This window comes from Bos javanicus, chromosome 20, assembly GCF_032452875.1.
Source record: "Bos javanicus breed banteng chromosome 20, ARS-OSU_banteng_1.0, whole genome shotgun sequence".
Lineage (NCBI taxonomy): Eukaryota > Metazoa > Chordata > Mammalia > Artiodactyla > Bovidae > Bos > Bos javanicus.
In genome coordinates this window covers 46,863,196-46,880,767 of record NC_083887.1, presented here as the reverse complement: position 1 = coordinate 46,880,767, position 17,572 = coordinate 46,863,196, and positions in this window count along the sequence as shown.

Here is a 17,572-nt window from a genome sequence, read left to right as displayed (position 1 = left end):
TAGCATTTACCTCTTAAATCCCTGCTGCTGCTGCTAAGTCATTTCAGTCGTGTCCGACTCTGTGTGACCCCATAGACGGCAGCCCACCAGGCTCTGCTGTCCCTGAGATTCTCCAGGCAAGAACACTGCAGTGGGTTGCCATTTCCTTCTCCAATGCATGAAAGTGAAAAATGAAAGTGAAGTCGCTCAGTCGTGTCCGACTCTTAACGACCCCATGGACTGCAGCCTACCAGGCTCCTCTGTCCATGGGATTCTCCAGGCAAGAGTACTAGAGTGGGGTGTCATTGCCTTCTCCTTAAATCCCTACACCTATGTATAAACTAAAAAACAAGGATCTATTGTATAACAGTGGGATTATAACCAATAGTTTATAAATAACTTCAAATGGTGTATGATCCATAAAAATACTGAACCACTGTGTTGTATAACTGAAACTAATGTGATATTATAAATCAACTGTAATTTTAAAAAGTTTAATGAAACTACCATCTATTCTGAGCCGCAAGAGTTCTCTGTTGACACATGGAAAGTAGTTCCAATGACATATTTTTTGTGATTTATTCAGAAATACAGTGTCTGGTAATTTTTCCAAATAATATATATATATTCTAGTTTTTTCTTTTCACTGCAAAATTATTTAAATTATTTTCTCTGTTATACTTGAACAATCCTGTATGTAACAATAAACTAGGAATCTGTTGAGAAAAAAGTCTGAGATAACCATAGTCCTTCTCTTTTCCTGCGATACTCCCTTGGTGACCAGGCTGTAGCTGATAAGATGCCTTGTATTTCATGAAATTCTCATGGTCCTCATGATGAAATGATCAACTCCTTCCACTTGGATATAGACCCTCAACTTCGTGGTACAACTTGGTAGTTAGAATTTAATTTCATGTGTCTCCTGTCTTTTTGTCAAAAAGATAACTGGAAGAGATAAATGTCAGGCAAGGGCACTAGCTGATTGTTTATGAGGACTTTTCCTAGGAATCAAGTGCATACCATTTCTGTTCACATATATTTGGCCCATATTGAGACAGAGAAGGAAATGTGGATATATAAATATTACTCAGGAATATACCTGTAAGAGCTTCACTGGTGGCTCAGATGGTAAAGAGCCTGACTGCAGCTCGGGATACCCAGGTTTGATCCCTGGGTTGGGGAGATCCCCTGGAGAAGGAAATGGCAACCCACTCCAATATTCTTGCCTGGAAAATCCCATGGGCAGAGGAGCCTGGCAGGCTAAAGTCCATGGGGGCAAAAAGAGTTGGACATGACTGAGCCACTTAACTTTATACCGTGTAAGGAATTCTTTGGAAAAATGTAGATCTGATATTTGGAGAGAACTTGGCATACTGGTCACAAAATGTGCTATCTGTTGGGTTGGACAAAAAGTTCATTCGATAAGAGGTTACAGAAAAACACAAATGAACTTTTTGGCCAACACGATATTTCTTTTTGAAATGCCCTCTCTCATATTTTTATGATTATATTTTATTTTTTATTATTTATACCTTGATATGTGTGTGATGTAAGAGTCCTCTCCCACTGCAAAGCAGCTTGTATTTGTCATTTATGTCTTACCACATTTTACCATATATTGTATGCAGAATATGAACCACAAACTGAACTCTTTCAGTTGGGTATTTGATCAGCTACTCAATTATTTTGTCCCTTTTTTAAGAAGGAAGACAGCATTCTAGGAGGAAAGAACTGTCTGTCTTGTTCAGAAAGTCATTCCAGACCTTCAAACTGTGATTATCATGGAATAGCACCAAATAAATAAGAGTAGGTTAGATAATATACATAAAATCAATTGTTTCTAAATATTATGAAACAACTTGAAAAGACTCCATATAAACTAACACCTGCAGACAGTGACTGAAGCCATGAAATCAGGTGATTGCTTCTTGGCAGGAAAGCAATGCCAAACCTGGATAGTGTGTTGAAAAGCAGAGACATTACTCTGCTAACATAGGTCTGAATAGTCAAGGTATGGTCTTCCTAGTGGTCACACACAGTTGTGCGAGCTGGGCCATAAAGAAGATAGAACACCAAAGAATTGATGCCTTTGCACTGTAATGCTGAAGACTCCTTAAAGTCCCTTGGACAGCAAGGAGATCAAACCAGTCAATCTTAAGCAAGATCAACCCTGAATATTCACTGGAAGGACTGACGCTGAAGCTGAAGCTCCAGTATTTTGGTCATCTGATGCTCACAGTTAACTCATTGGGAAAATCCCTGATACTGGGAAAGACCAAGGGCAGAAGGAGAAGAGGGGATCAGAGGATGAGATGGCTGGATGGCATCACTGATGCAATGAACATGAACTTGGGCAAACTCTGGGAGATGGTCAGGGGCCCGGAGGCCTGGCATATTGCAGTCCATGGGGTCACAGAGTCAAACACAAATGGGCAACTTAACAACAGCAACAAATTAACACCTAAGTGTTTTGTCCATCTAACCACTTCAAGTATTTTAGGAATGTATTGCACTATAAATTATAAATAATTACACTTCCATTAGAAATTCCCTAGTGTCTCAAACAGTAATGAATCTGCAATGCAGGAGACCTGGGTTTGATCCCTGGATTGGGAAGACTATATGGGAAGAAATTCAGTGGTTTTGCATGCTCCCACATGTGAAATAAGACTGTAAGTAGAAATATAGATGAAAGAAACCATAAAAAGTTATGTAATTGCTATAAAGGAAAATTGTCAGAATAATAATTCATACACATTAGAAAATGATACTTAGAGGATACTTAGTGCATTTTTTCATCAAACTGAAAAATTGATCTATTTGAGCATAAAGACAACATAGGCTTAAATATAGTTTTAGCAAATAGATCATTTTTCACAGTATTAAGCCAAAAACACTTTCAAGGATTCTTAATGCTGCAGTACTTTTAAAACAACTGTGATGCAATTAATTTCTACTGTGCATATAGGCAACCAACAACCATAGAAGCAACATTCAGGCAGTTATAAACCAAATACAGAAAGTGTGAACAAAGTAAGTTAGAATCGAAAGAAACTGGGGTAAAGGAAAATCATTCTGGTTTACATGTAAATATGTAAAGACTGAACTGTGACTCCACAACACATATTCTTTGTTTCCAAACAAAATTAGAGATAAAAGAATTTATACAACACACACATACCAGTCTATTCCAAGATCCCAAGACTTATACTAACCTAGCACCATATCTCTAGATAAACTTAGTTTGAAATTTGGCAATTTGGTGATTCTATGATTCCATGCCCAATTTCGGAGCTTACTGTATTATGTTAACTACTGTTGCTGTTGTTTAGTCATTAAGTCATGTCTGACTCTGTGATCCCATGGACTAGGGCCCACTAGGCTCCTCTGTCCAAGGAATTTCCCAGGCAACAATATTGGATTGGATTGCCATTTCCTTCTCCAGGGTATCTTCCCAACCCAGGTGTTGAACCCATTTCTCCTGTATTGGCAGGCTGTTTCTTTACTGCTGAGCCACCCAGGAAGCCCCAAGAATACTGAAGACTGTAGCCATTCTCTTCTCCAGCAGATCTTCCTGACCCAGGAATTGAACCCTGGTCTCCCACATTGCAGGCGTATTCTTTACCATCTGAGACACCAGGGAAGTCCATGTTAATTACTGCCTTGATGCAAACATATTTCTTTAAGCCTGCATTTTTCATGTTTATTTGTACCTCATTTTTTATGTTCAAGATGATAGGGACCGAGTTTCTTACATGTCCTTCAACCTGGGTAATTCCATTACGGATTCTTGCTGTAGCACATTCCCACCAGTATAGCACTTGTCTTTCAGAATTATGCTATCCTACAGTCCATAGGATTCCAAGGGTGTCCCAGGTGGTGCTAGTGGTGAAAAAAAAAACCCGCCTGCCAATACAGGAGACATGAGACCTTTCATTCTGTCCCTGGCTCGGGAAGATGACCTGGAAAAGAGAATGGCAACCCACTCCAGTATTCTTGCCTGGAGAATCCTATGGGCGGAGGAGCATGGCAGGTTATAGTCGCTGGGGTCGCAAAGAGTTGGACACAACTGAAGTGACTTAGTATGCATCTGATGGTCCATATAGTCTACTTGCACTTTTGAATCTTCATCTGATGTAATTATTGCCAAACTGTTTTGTTTTTTATTTTCCTTAATTAGGTTTTGTTTTCTTAAAATGATCAAGAACATATTTTCAGATATTTTAGAATGAATGCTACAGGTTTTAGAATTTTACTACTTAAAAGAATGTGAATTCAGTGTTTCAGTGGTCTATACATTTTCCCACTACATAAATTTTTGAATATATATATATATATATATATATATAATAACTCTGAACAAATTAAGGATTCTTTGTGCTTTTTTGAAGTGGGTGGTTTCTCATGACAAAGCCTAGTGGGAAATGGTTCAAATTGTGGAAAGCTGCTTCTCTGGTATGTTTTGTTACAGGGCACATTGGATCATTTGCTTGGCTCTATCTTTTTGGTCACTTCCTCTAAACAAATTGGATTTTCTAGAGGAGCTTGGCCTGTATGCAGCTGATAAGTAGAGCAGCAGGCTATGCTTGCATTTGGTATTCCTCCTACAACTTTGACTTCATTCTTTTCATCCAATTTTCTGGTTGTTATGGTTTGCACTGATGATTTTCCTCTTCTGCCTCCTCTTTTCCTTTCACTCAAATACAATTTCTTGTCCCTTTCAGTGCTTGTAATAATAAGGTGCTTTGTCAAGCAATGCTAATATGCTGTCTCTAGTCATACTCCTTGAAGTGACTCATCCCACAGAAAGGCATTTTGCATTGCTTGCCTCCCAAAATATAGATAAACAACTACAAATCTTTGGGAACCCAGATTAGAATGTAGTATAACATGCAATGCAAAATAAAGCCACACTAATTGCATTAAGGTTTTTCAAATTTCTGCCTTAGTGACCTAAAGTTGTATTTTAGGTTAGAAAATTCCTAAGAGATTTACAGATCCATGGACTGTATTAATTAAGCTGGAAGCACAGGAGGAGGCACTGTGTGATTGAAAGGCACAACAACAGACCCTCTGAATAAGAGTGCACAAAAATAAACATGGCATATCTTATCTATTGCTTGCTATAGACTTAAGGATTTTCTCTGTGTTAATAAAGTCACTGGAATGAAGAAGATATGGTTTTTGGAACTTGCAATTCTGGTTATCAAACATGTTTATTTGAATTGATGAACACAGAAACATAATTTCCATCCATGAATTGAAAATACTAACTATTAACATTGTATTACTCACAATAATGTGGGACAAATGAGGTAAATAAAGGTTATATATAAACCCTTCATAATCTTTATAATCCACTCCATAAGTCAAATAAATATGTATTAAATATATTATAAAATCTAATTCTTAAATGTTATCAGAACAATAAGTCTAGGAGTGTCGTGTGTGTGTGTGTGTGTGTGTGATGTGAATCAATCTATACAGAAGATGGGAAGTAACTAACTTCTTAAAATACTCATCTTCAATCCAGAGTAGAATTAGCTTAAAAACCACAATAATGTGCATTTTAAACTACAAAAATATACACAGCAATATATCAGGAGATAAAATTTATATTTTTTTATGTATTTTGTTTCAGATTATGTAAAGACAGCAGCATATAAGAGGAAAGATAGCTTAAATAGCTTAATCAACCATAACCAAAATATCTTACTTTTAAATTAGATAATTTTCCAAAGGCTGTAATGCCTATACAATACTGCTATGTCAACTCTACTTTTCCCTACAAGGTACTGTTTTACTACCAGATAAATTATATCATTTAAAAAAATGACCTATAAAATAATGCTCTTTTGTGTGTGTGCTAATTTCTCTCATTGTATAGAGATGCCAAAAATAAAAATTTAGTTTATCTTAGTGCTTTAAAAGCAAATACAAATTTAATTCAATTTCTTCATCATGGAGAAAATCTTTAATTGGAGTTTAAGCTATTTTCGTTACATAGTCACTATAATTCTTTGCCCCAGTATTTGAGAGAGAAATCTAGAAAAAATTATACCGATGCTTGCTCAAATGCTTTTCAGGCTTTGAGAACTGCATTTTATCATTTTGAGTATTGAAATAGCTGCTCAGATCAGATCATATCCTATCAGTCGCTCAGTCGTGTCCTGCTCTTTGTGACCCCATGAATTGCAGCACGCCAGGCCTCCCTGTCCATCACCAACTCCAGGAGCTCACCCAAACCCATGTCTATCGAGTCGGTGATGCCATCCAACCATCTCATACTCTGTCCTCCCCTTCTCCTCCTGCCCTCAATCTTCCCCAGCATCAGGGTCTTTTCCAATGAGTCAGCTCTTCACATCAGGTGGCCAAACTATTGGAGTTTCAGCCTCAACATCAGTCCTTCCAATGAACACCCAGGACTGATCTCCTTTAGAATGGACTGTTTGAATCTTGCAGTCCAAGGGACTCTCAAGAGTCTTCTCCAACACCACAGTTCAAAAGCATCAATTCTTTGGCGTTCAGCCTTCTTCACAGTCCAACTCTCACATCCATACATGACCACAGGAAAAACCATAGCCTTGACTAGACGAACCTTTGTTGGCAAAGTAATGTCTCTGCTTTTGAATATGCTATCTAGGTTGGTCATAACTTAAATAGCTGCTAGAGCATTCCAAAAATAATAATATAAATAAAAGCACTACACAAAACAAAGAAAACCATGATTTAAAAAAATAAGATGGAAATTTTGTAAGTTTACATTTACAAAATGTTGATTTGATACATTTATATATTGCAATATGATTACCACCATGTGCTGTGCTTAGTTGCTCAGTCATTTCCAACTCATTGTGACCCTAGGGACTGTAGCCCACCGGGCTCCTCTGTCCATGGTGTTCTCCAAGCAAGAATACTGGAGTGGGTTGCCCTCCTCCAGGAGATGTTCCCAACCCAGGGATTAAACCCAAGTCACCCTCATTGCAGGTGAATTCTTTACCATCTTAGCTACCAGGAAGGCCTGAGAATATTGAAGTGGGTAGCCTCTCCCTTCTTCAGGGGATCTTCCCAACCCAGGAATTGAAACAGAGTCTCCTGCATTGCAGTCGGATTCTTCACCAGCTGAGCTACCAGGGAAGCTTGATTACCACCATAGGGTTAGCTAATATCTCTATCATCTCACATAACTGTTTCCTTTCTGTGATGTGAACAATATAGGTCTAGTCTCTTAGCAACTTTGAAGTTTATAATACTGCAATGTTGTGTATAATCACTACATTTATTTATCTACTAGTTGCAATTCTGTGCTTTTAAACAACAGATAGCCAGGTCTCCCACCCACCAAGTCCTGGTAACCACCATTCTATTCTGACATTTACAGAAAACATATTTTTTGAAAAAATTATGTTAAAATTATAATAAAGAAAATAAATCTATAGAAGCACCAAAAAGTAGAACACTAGTCTAATTTGAAATAAGTGATCTGATGCCTGCAAGGTAAAGGAAAGGTGAATGAGTACTCAAAATATAGAGAAAGGAGGTAGAAAGTTCTGATAGCAATAAAAGCCCATAGAGACAAGAGACCAAGGTAGCTAGAGATTAATGAATGAAGCAGAGAGTACAATGAAATTAAGTCAAGATGAAGCAAGAGCTTATGTCTGCTAGGCATGTTGAAATGCATTCTAAATTTAATAGGGATAGAGTGAGTGAAATTAAGCTAGAGAACAACAAGAATAAATTTGCTTTTATAAAATATCAGTGCCTCTGTCATTTGGAGAAGAGAGCAGAAGTGACAAGTTTAATGGCAATAAGGGGATCATTTATGAATTTATTCATCTGGTCCAGAAAATGTCTGTCAAAGGGGCCAATTATATAAATATTTTATGTTACATAAATTATATAACTCACATATTACACATAAATCACATCTTTTAAAACAATATGTGCTATTATTTTCAATTTAATGCATAAATGCACTTTGTGCAAATAGATTGTTATGGCCAGCTTTAACAGAAAAATACTTTGATAACTGAACTATATTTTATACAGACATAAATATCTAGTATTTAAATGAAAAAATACATTTTAAAAAATGTACTTACCATTTTCTTTTAATGTACCCATTTGTCATATACTTGATATCACATTTCTCCTATGTAAAATAGACATTTGATATAGCATAATGTAACATATACAGAAAAACAATCCTCAATATGAAAGTATTCTAATTCCCAAACCTAAGAGAACATTCCACTTGCCACATCTTGAGGAGAGTCTTACCTTCACTATGACTTGTTAGAACAAAAGCACTTACTATGCACTTAAAACATTGTCATTGTAACATTCAAAAAACAAAGAATTAATTTTATTTATGCAGCATATTCTGTGAAATAAAAGCAAATCTTGTCTACATAGTTAAATCAGACAGTATTGAATTTAGATATAAACTCTAAATAAGAAGTTGATAAATTTAAAAAATTCAATGTGTGCCTATGAGAGATTTTGCTTGGGGATAAGATAAACAATATGTCTTGGAATGAAAATGACTGAAATATCTTTAAGGCATTATCAAACAACTTCCAGTCTTTTTCCATTTTGTTAATTGGTGGCCAAAAACTTGCTTTGAAAAACTGGCTAAGACTTTACAATATTATAAAGATTTAATGGGGTTATGCAAAGTTAACCAAATGATAGCTATAATTAATATAGTAAAGTCCAGATTTTAATTTCTTATTTTGATTTATCCTTTTCAATACACTGTTGGAGACATGTATAAAATGTATAAAGACTTTTAATATTTTTCCTGAAAACATCTCTATCTGTTCAATGTTTATAAAGCAAATGTCACCATTGGTTTTATTTTGCATCATTATTTTTCTATTCATTATAACATGCTAACTATTTATGTTCTCTGGAATTGGAGTATTCTGTTTTCAACGATAACATTTTAAGTTTGAAAATTTTTGTTTTGATCCTTTGTTTTCTCCAACTGTTTCTGTGTTCAGATGTTTTCATGAAAGGAGACGTTAAATTCTCCTTCCTTTCACATAAAGTTTGAATTCTTCATTGATGCATAGGCTTAAAGAAAATTTTATTAGTGAATTTAAAGATTTCACATAACTTTCCCCCTCTGTCTCTCCTTCAACGCTGGCTCAGTGTAAAAGCTCTCATTTAATCCTGTCATCATGAAATTTTTAGTAAGGGATAATGTGTGGTGTTATGGAGTTTTCTTTGTTCTTCATTTTTTTATCACAACTATTACCACCTGGAAGTAAGGGGATCTTTCAGTATAGTGATACAAAATCTTATGCTAACAGAAGTGTTCAGTAATACCAAGGAGAAGTATTTTCTTTTCTAAGTAGTCTGCATTCTAATAATCTACTGCTGAGCATATACTCATCTGGATTCACATCCAATTAGCAGTAGGAAATTTCAAACAACAGGCATACCTTTTTGAGTAATACAAAACCAAATTTTATAACATACAATTCTATTTGAAAAAGTATATATTTAAAATTCCATGTGCCTTCACTGAACTATTGAATGTGATAATATTTAATCTTTCTTACTAGTCTAAGAAATACTTCTATTCATTTATATTTAGTATTCATTTGTACTTTAAGCTCATCCCTTCTAAAAATGGTATATAAAATGGTCTACAACACTCCTAATGGCATGTGATATAACAAAGCCTGCCCCAAAACACATTCGAAAGTTAGCTTATATTTAGTCTGGAAGGACAAGTAAAAATATCTTCTTGTTTAAATTATAGTTGAATAGCAATGTCTTCATACAGCTGATACATTTATGCTATTAAAATTTTTCATCCCTCCCCAAAGCTCATTTCCTCTTCTTTGACTCTTCTATGTCGGTCTGTCTGTCTCCAAACAAAGATACTCACATGCGTATATTTTTATTACAAAAAACATTGTGCTAAAATATTAATAATATAGTTGAACTACTGAGTCTTGACAAACATATTATCAATAAATATAACAAATATTTTTGAAAATGAAATTAAATATCTTAAAAAGTCTTCTAAATTATATTTCTATTTTATGCTATTTAAGTGGCTCAAATATAAGCTTTATTACAATTAGATTTTAAAATAGGAATTTGATGTTTAAAAATTTGAATATTATTTTATTAATATCAGAAAAAAGTAATAAATCACTGACACTTCTGTATATTCATCAGCAGAATAAATAGAATTATTTTCCATTAATCACTAAATTGTTACTTTTAAAGAAACCTGAAGTGATGCAGGTTTCTTTAATCTAAAGTCCATTATTTTCCATAATACTGTACAGTTAATACACCAAATGTGTGTAAATACTGTCATTTTTTTATCCTTATTTTTTCTTAAGTTTACACTACAATAGCTTTCTTCATTAACATGAGAATAAGAGTCCTAACTAAAACTGAAAGCATTTTATACCTTGCAAAATATTAATCCTATATTTTCACTTTAATTTTCTTCTCAGCAGGATATGATAGAACATCATTCCCAATTTCTTAAAACAAACAAATAGAAAACTCCATTTCCAGGAATTAGTGACAATAGAGTATCCTGATTTTCTTTGTACCCTAGCTCCACTTCTAAGGCTTCTCTTAAAGGGGTCTCAAAACTCTAGGGTACGTTTGGCTTCACCTTGGGCTCTTTACTCCTTGTATTGCATAACATTGCATGATGTCATTTACCCTCAAGGTTTTAAATAATTTATATTCTAATGATTGCCAGATTTATTGTTATAGTCTTGCTATCTCCCATGAGTGCCAGACTCATATGTCCATTTATCTAACAAACTACTCAGATTTTTCCTTTGGAAATGTACTCAGTTCAGTTCAGTTCAGTTGCTCAGTCGTGTCTGATTCTTTGCGACCCCATGAATTGCAGCACGCCCGGCGTCCCTGTCCATCACCAACTCCCGGAGTTCATTCAGACTCACGTCCATTGAAACGGTGATGCCATCAGCCATCTCATCCTCTGTCGTCCCCTTCTCCTCCTGCCCCCAATCCCTCCTTAGCATCAGAGTCTTTTCCAAAGAGTCAACTCTTCGCATGAGGTGGTCAAAGTACTGGAGTTTCAGCTTTAGCATCATTCCTTCCAAAGAAATCCCAGGGCTGATCTCCTTCAGAATAGACTGGTTGGATCTCCTTGCAGTCCAAGGGACTCTCAAGAGTCTTCTCCAACACCACACTTCAAAAGCATCATTTCTTCCGCACTCAGCTTTCTTCACAGTCCAACTCTCACATCCATACATGACCACAGGAAAAACCATAGTCTTCACTAGACGGACCTTTGTTGGCGAAGTAATGTCTCTGCTTTTGAATATACTATCTAGGTTGGTCACAACTTTCCTTCTAAGGAGTAAGTGTCTTTTAATTTCATGGCTGCAGTCACCATCTGCAGTGATTTTGGAGCCCCCAAAAATGAAGTCTGACACTGATTCCACTGTTTCCGCATCTATTTCCCATGAAGTGATGGGACCGGATGCCATGATCTTTGTTTTCTGAATGTTGAGCTTTAAGCCAACTTTTTCACTCTCCTCTTTCACTTTCATCAAGTGGCTTTTTAGTTCCTCCTCACTTTCTGCCATAAAGGTGATGTTATCTGCATATCTGAGGTTATTGATATTTCTCCCGGCAAACTTGATTCCAGCTTGTGCTTCTTCCAGCCCGGCGTTTCTCAAGATGTACTCTGCATATGAGTTAAATAAGCAGGGTGACAATATACAGCCTTGACATACTCCTTTTCCTATTTGGATCCAGTCTGTTGTTCCATGTCCAGTTCTAACTGTTCGTTCCTAACCTGCATCTAGATTTCTCAAGAGGCAGGTCAGGTGGTCTGGTTTCCCCATCTCTTTCAGAATTTTCCATGGATTATTGTGATCTGCACAGTCTAAGGATTTGACAGTCAATATAGCAGAAACAGATGTTTTTCTTGAACTCTCTTGCTTTTTCAATGATCCACTGGATGTTGACAATTTGATCTCTGGTTCCTCTGCCTTTTCTAAAACCAGCTTGAACATCTGGAAGTTCACGGTTCACGTATTGCTGAAGCCTGGCTTGGAGAATTTTGAGCACTACTTTACTAGCATGTGAGATGAGTGCAATTGTGCGGTAGTTTGAGCATTCTTTGGCAGTGCCTTTCCTTGGGATTGGAATGAAAACTGACCTTTTCCAGTCCGGTGGCCACTGCTGAATTTTCCAAATTTGCTGGCATATTGAGTGCAGCACTTTCACAGCATCATCTTTCAGGATTTGAAATAGCTGAACTGGAATTCCATCACCTCCACGAGCTTTGTTCATAGTGATGCTATCTAAGGCCCACTTGACTTCACATTCCAGGATGTCTGGCTCTAGGTGAATGACCACACCATCATGATTATCTTGGTCATGAATATCTTTTTTGTACAGTTCTTCTGTTTATTCTTGCCAACTCTTCTTAATATCTTCTGCTTCTTTTAGGTCCATACCATTTCTGTCCTTTATTGAGCCCATCTTTGCATGAAATGTTCCCTTGGTATCTCTAATTTTCTTGAAGAGATCTCTAGTCTTTCCCATTCTGTTGTTTTCCTCTATTTCTTTGCATTGATCGCTGAAGAAGGCTTTCTTATCTCTTCTTGCTATTCTTTGGAACTCTGCATTCAGATGCTTATGTCTTTCCTTTTCTCCTTTGATTTTTGCTTCTCTTCTTTTCACAGCTATTTGTAAGGCCTCCCCAGACAGCCATTTTGCTTTTTTGCATTTCTTTTCCATGGGGATGATCTTGATCCCTGTCTCCTGGACAGTGTCATGAACCTCCATCCATAGTTCATCAGGCATTCTATCTATCAGATCTAGGCCCTTAAATCTATTTCTCACTTCCACTGTATAATCATAAGGGATTTGATTTAGGTCATACCTGAAAGGTCTAGTGTTTTTCCCTATCTTCTTCAATTTAAGTCTGAATTTAGCAATAAGGCATTCACGGTCTGAGACACAGTCAGCTCCTGGTCTTGTTTTTCCTGACTGTATAGAGCTTCTCCATCTTTGGCTGCAAAGAACATAATCAATCTGATTTCTGTGTTGACCATCTGGTGATGTCCATGTGTAGAGTCTTCTCTTGTGTTGTTGGAAGAGGGTATTTGCTATGACCAGTGTGTTCTCTTGGCAAAACTCTATTAGTCTTTGCCCTGCTTCATTCTGTTTCCCAAGGCCAAATTTGCCTGTTACTCCAGGTGTTTCTTGACTTCCTACTTTTGCATTCCAGTCCCCTATAATGAAAAGCACATCTTTTGTGTATGTTAGTTCTAATTTTATATGTCCAAAAGAAGATATCTTGATTGTTCCCTCTACACTCCCTTGCATTAATTCATAATTCATTCGTTCTCTCATTATGGTATCAGAATTCCTCTATGGCATAAATTATCCCAAATTAATCTAATCCATGCCTGCTTTCAGAAAATTCATTCTGAAACATTCTCAAAATGTTTCCCAAATGAATTTTTTCTCCACATCTCCTCTAATACCATTTATTACAAATCCATTTTCTCCCAGTTAAACTAATGCAAAAGCCTAACAATTATCTAACTTTGAGTTTCTGTTTTAAACAGATTTAATCACATCTACAACTTGATTAAATCACCCAAAATCTTTCTACTAGTATTAGAACAAATCCAACCTTCCTGCTTACTTCTGCTTCATTGACTATACTAAAGTCTTTGACTGTGTGGATCACAACAAACTGGAAAATTTTTCAACAGATGGAAATACCAGACTACATTACCTGTCTCCTGCAAAACCAGTATGCAAGTCAAGAAGCAACAGTTAGAACTGGACATGGAAGAACGGACTGGTTCCAGATTCGAAAGGAGTACATCAAGACTGTATATTGTCACCCTGCTTATTTAACTTATATGTAAAGTACATCATGCAAATGCTGCGCTGGATGAAACACAAGATGGAATCAAAATCAAGATTGCCAGGAGAAATATCAGTAACCTCAGATATGCAGATGACACCAACTTTATGGCAGAAAACAAAAGGGAATTAAAGAGCATCTTGATGAAGGTAAAAGAGGAGAGTGAAAAAGCTGGCTTAAAACTCAACATTCAGAAAACAAGATCATGGCATCTGGTCTCATCACTTCATGGGAAAAAGATGGGGAAACAGTGGAAACAGTGACACACTTCATTTCCTTGGGCTCCAAAATCGCTGCAGATGGTGACTGCAGCCATGAGATTAAAAGACACTTGCTCCTTGAAAGAAAAACTATGAAAAAACCTAGACAGCATATTAAAAAGCAGAGACATTACTTTGGCAGCAAAGGTAAATCTAGTTAAATCTATCATTTTCTAGTAGTCATGTATGGATGTGAGAGTTGGACCATAATGAAAGCTGAGCGCCAAAGAATGGATGCTTTTGAATCGTGATGTTGGTGAAGACTCTTGAGAGTCCCTTTGACTGCAAGGAGATCAAACCAGTCAATCCTAAAGGAGATCAGTCCTAAATGTTCATTAGAAGGACTGATACTGAAACTCCCATACTTTGGCCAACTGATGCAAAGAGCTGCCTCATTAGAAAAGACCCTGCTGCTGCTGCTAAGTCGCTTCAGTCGTGTATGACTCTGTGGGACCCCATAGACAGCAGCCCACCAGGCTCCCCCGTCCCTGGGATTCTCCAGGCAAGAACACTGGAGTGGGTTGCCATTTCCTTCTCCAATGCATGGAACTGAAAAGTGAAAGTGAAGTCGCTCAGTCATGTCTGACTCCTAGTGACCCCATGGACTGCAGCTCACCAGGCTTCTCCATCCATGGGATTTTCCAGGCAAGAGTACTGGAGTGGGGTGCCATTGCCTTCTCCGAGAAAAGTTCCTGGTAGCTAGGAAAGATTGGAGGCAGGAAGAGAAAGGGATGACACAGGACGAGATGGCTGGATGGCATCACCAACTAAATGGACATGAGTTTGAGGAAGGTTCACAAAATGCTGAAGGACAAGGAAGCCTGGCATGCTGCAATCCATGGGTTTTCAAAAAGTCAGGCATGACTGGGTGACTGAACAACAACAACAGTTTTGAAAGTGTGAACTGAAAGTGAAAGTCACTCAGTTGTGTCTGACTTGTGCCGTGGGCTATACTCCATGGAATTCTCCAGGCCAGAATAATGGAAGGGGTAGACTTTCCCTTCTCCAGAGGATCTTCCCAACCCAGGGATCAAACTCAGGTCTCCTGTATTGCAGGTAGATTCTTTACCAGCTGAGCCACCAGGCAAGCCCAACAATAGCTTTCCTGTCATGATATAGAAATCTGATCCCTCCTTTCTCCTGCAGTGAGACCCCCTGAAACATTCCTCATTCTGTTGTAGCTGTACTTTTTGTTGTTCAGTCGCTCAGTTGTGTCTGATTCTTAGAGATCCCAATGACTGCAGCCTCCAGGTTTCCCTGTCCTTCACTATCTCCTGAAGTTTGAGCAAACTCATATCCACTGAGTCAATGAGACCAACCAACCATCTTATCCTCTGTTGGACTCTTCTCCCCCTGCTCTCAATCTTTCCAGCATTAGTATCTTTTCCAGTGAGTCAGCTCTTCTCTAACATTTGTCTTACTCATCAGTTAGTTCTGGTTTATTCCCATCTTTTGGTCTTTGTATAGATTCATCTGCATGGGAATCTATTTTCCTAGGAGGTAGGACTTGTTCTTCCTTATTATTAAGTCCTGATTTTAGATGTTGCCTTATTACCCTTTCCATTCTATCCAAAATAACTTCCCAGTGAGTAGTTAATCATGGTATTGATCACTTTTTGAAATGTTACATTTTTGTATCCTGTGAGTACTTTTTCTGTATCCCCACATCTCAGACACATACTAATAAAGGAAGCTCCATTGTAGCCAACAATGTTTGTCTTGCTCAATTTTTCATCTCTGGTTCTTACTACAATAATTGACAGATTATATAGAAATATTTGTAAATATTTTTCAAGTAAATATTGATGAAATGTAAACTATTTAAGCAAAATAACAGATGAACAATTTAGTTTTTCAGAAATAAATTTGAAATTCTAAATTCTGTACCTACTAGATTAATGACTTCCTTGTGCCAGGCATTATTGATAAAGTTTAGTTCAGTTGACTCTGGCATTGACTTGTGAGGAAGATTATATCTTTATATCTCATGGTGAAGTTAACAAAGTTAATTCATTTATGGTTACACTTAATAGTAGTATTAAAAGCACTAGAAACTAATTTGGTATCTCTTATCTATCTCTAGTGAAATTTGGCTTTCAATTTACAATGTTAAATTATTGAAAAATATTCATTTATATACATGACTTCTAAAAGCATGATTTTATGTTGATATCATCATTAAATATATCCAGAATTTATTTTCTTGGGAAGACTTTTAGTGGCACATTTATGGCTTTCTCACAATATAAAAATATTTCACATCATAGAAAAAATTATATATATATATTTAGAATGATAAAATGTGAGTCATAAGCCCCTCTCTCTTTATTTTTATAACAGCCACTCTTCAAACAGCTATTATTGATGCCACAAAGCTCATATTTCATTTTGAAAGGTTAACATAACTATCAATATAGAAATGAATAGGTCATGAAAACATTTAGAAACATTCCAGAGAACTATACATTTACCTTTTGCCTAAAAACAGAAGAAACCTATAAGAAATTGCCAGTTACTATATAGATCAGAAAAGGACCATACCCCTAAACAAAATCATAAAAACTTGAAAAAAATTACATTAATCAAGGATATTGATATTAACAGAATTAATAGTAATGTATTATTTAATTCTGTTATTTAATTCAATGTTAATTAACAAATCTAAGTTAAAATAATTTACATTTGGAAATAAAATATACCTTTGAAAATATTTTTTCAAACTAAGGAATTTAAATTCTATTATGACACCATGGTTTCCATATGCATGAAAACATGCCCCTGAAAACCTCAGTGAACTCATAAGGGTGACCCAGAGTATTTAAAATTTTCAAAGGAACATAGAAACATCCATCAAAATCATATAAATGATGATATTAAGTGGTTTGTTATTAAACTTTTGAATAAATTTAGTAAACGCTATGCTTAAATTCTGTTTTCAACTGAATATTTCTCCTTACTAGGGATGGCCTGAAAATCTTACTGATACCCTAAGGTGGCATGAACTTAAACTATTTATAAAACTTACTTATGTCTAGAGATAATTGTCAAAATTTGTTATAGCATAAGGCTATGAATAATATGACCTCATTTCCAATAATTCAACTAACCTAAAAGAAGTGCATATATATTTATAATTGTTATATCTTCTTTTTGGATTAAACCTTTGATCATTATGTGTAGAATTCTTATTCCTCTCAAAATCTTAAGAAACCTAAGTGGTAAAAGCAATGCTGTCTTTAAAGTTAGTGTGAGAATGTTTCTCATCAAAATTTGATTATTTTTAAGATATATTTATCATATTTGCAATATCATGAAGCGTATTTTTCATGGAACTTAAGGATGGAAGGAGCCTTAATGGTTTTTTTAGTGTAATTTTAATTCTGCTTTACTATTTTTTTGTGAGGTACCCATTGTTGATGAGGTACTG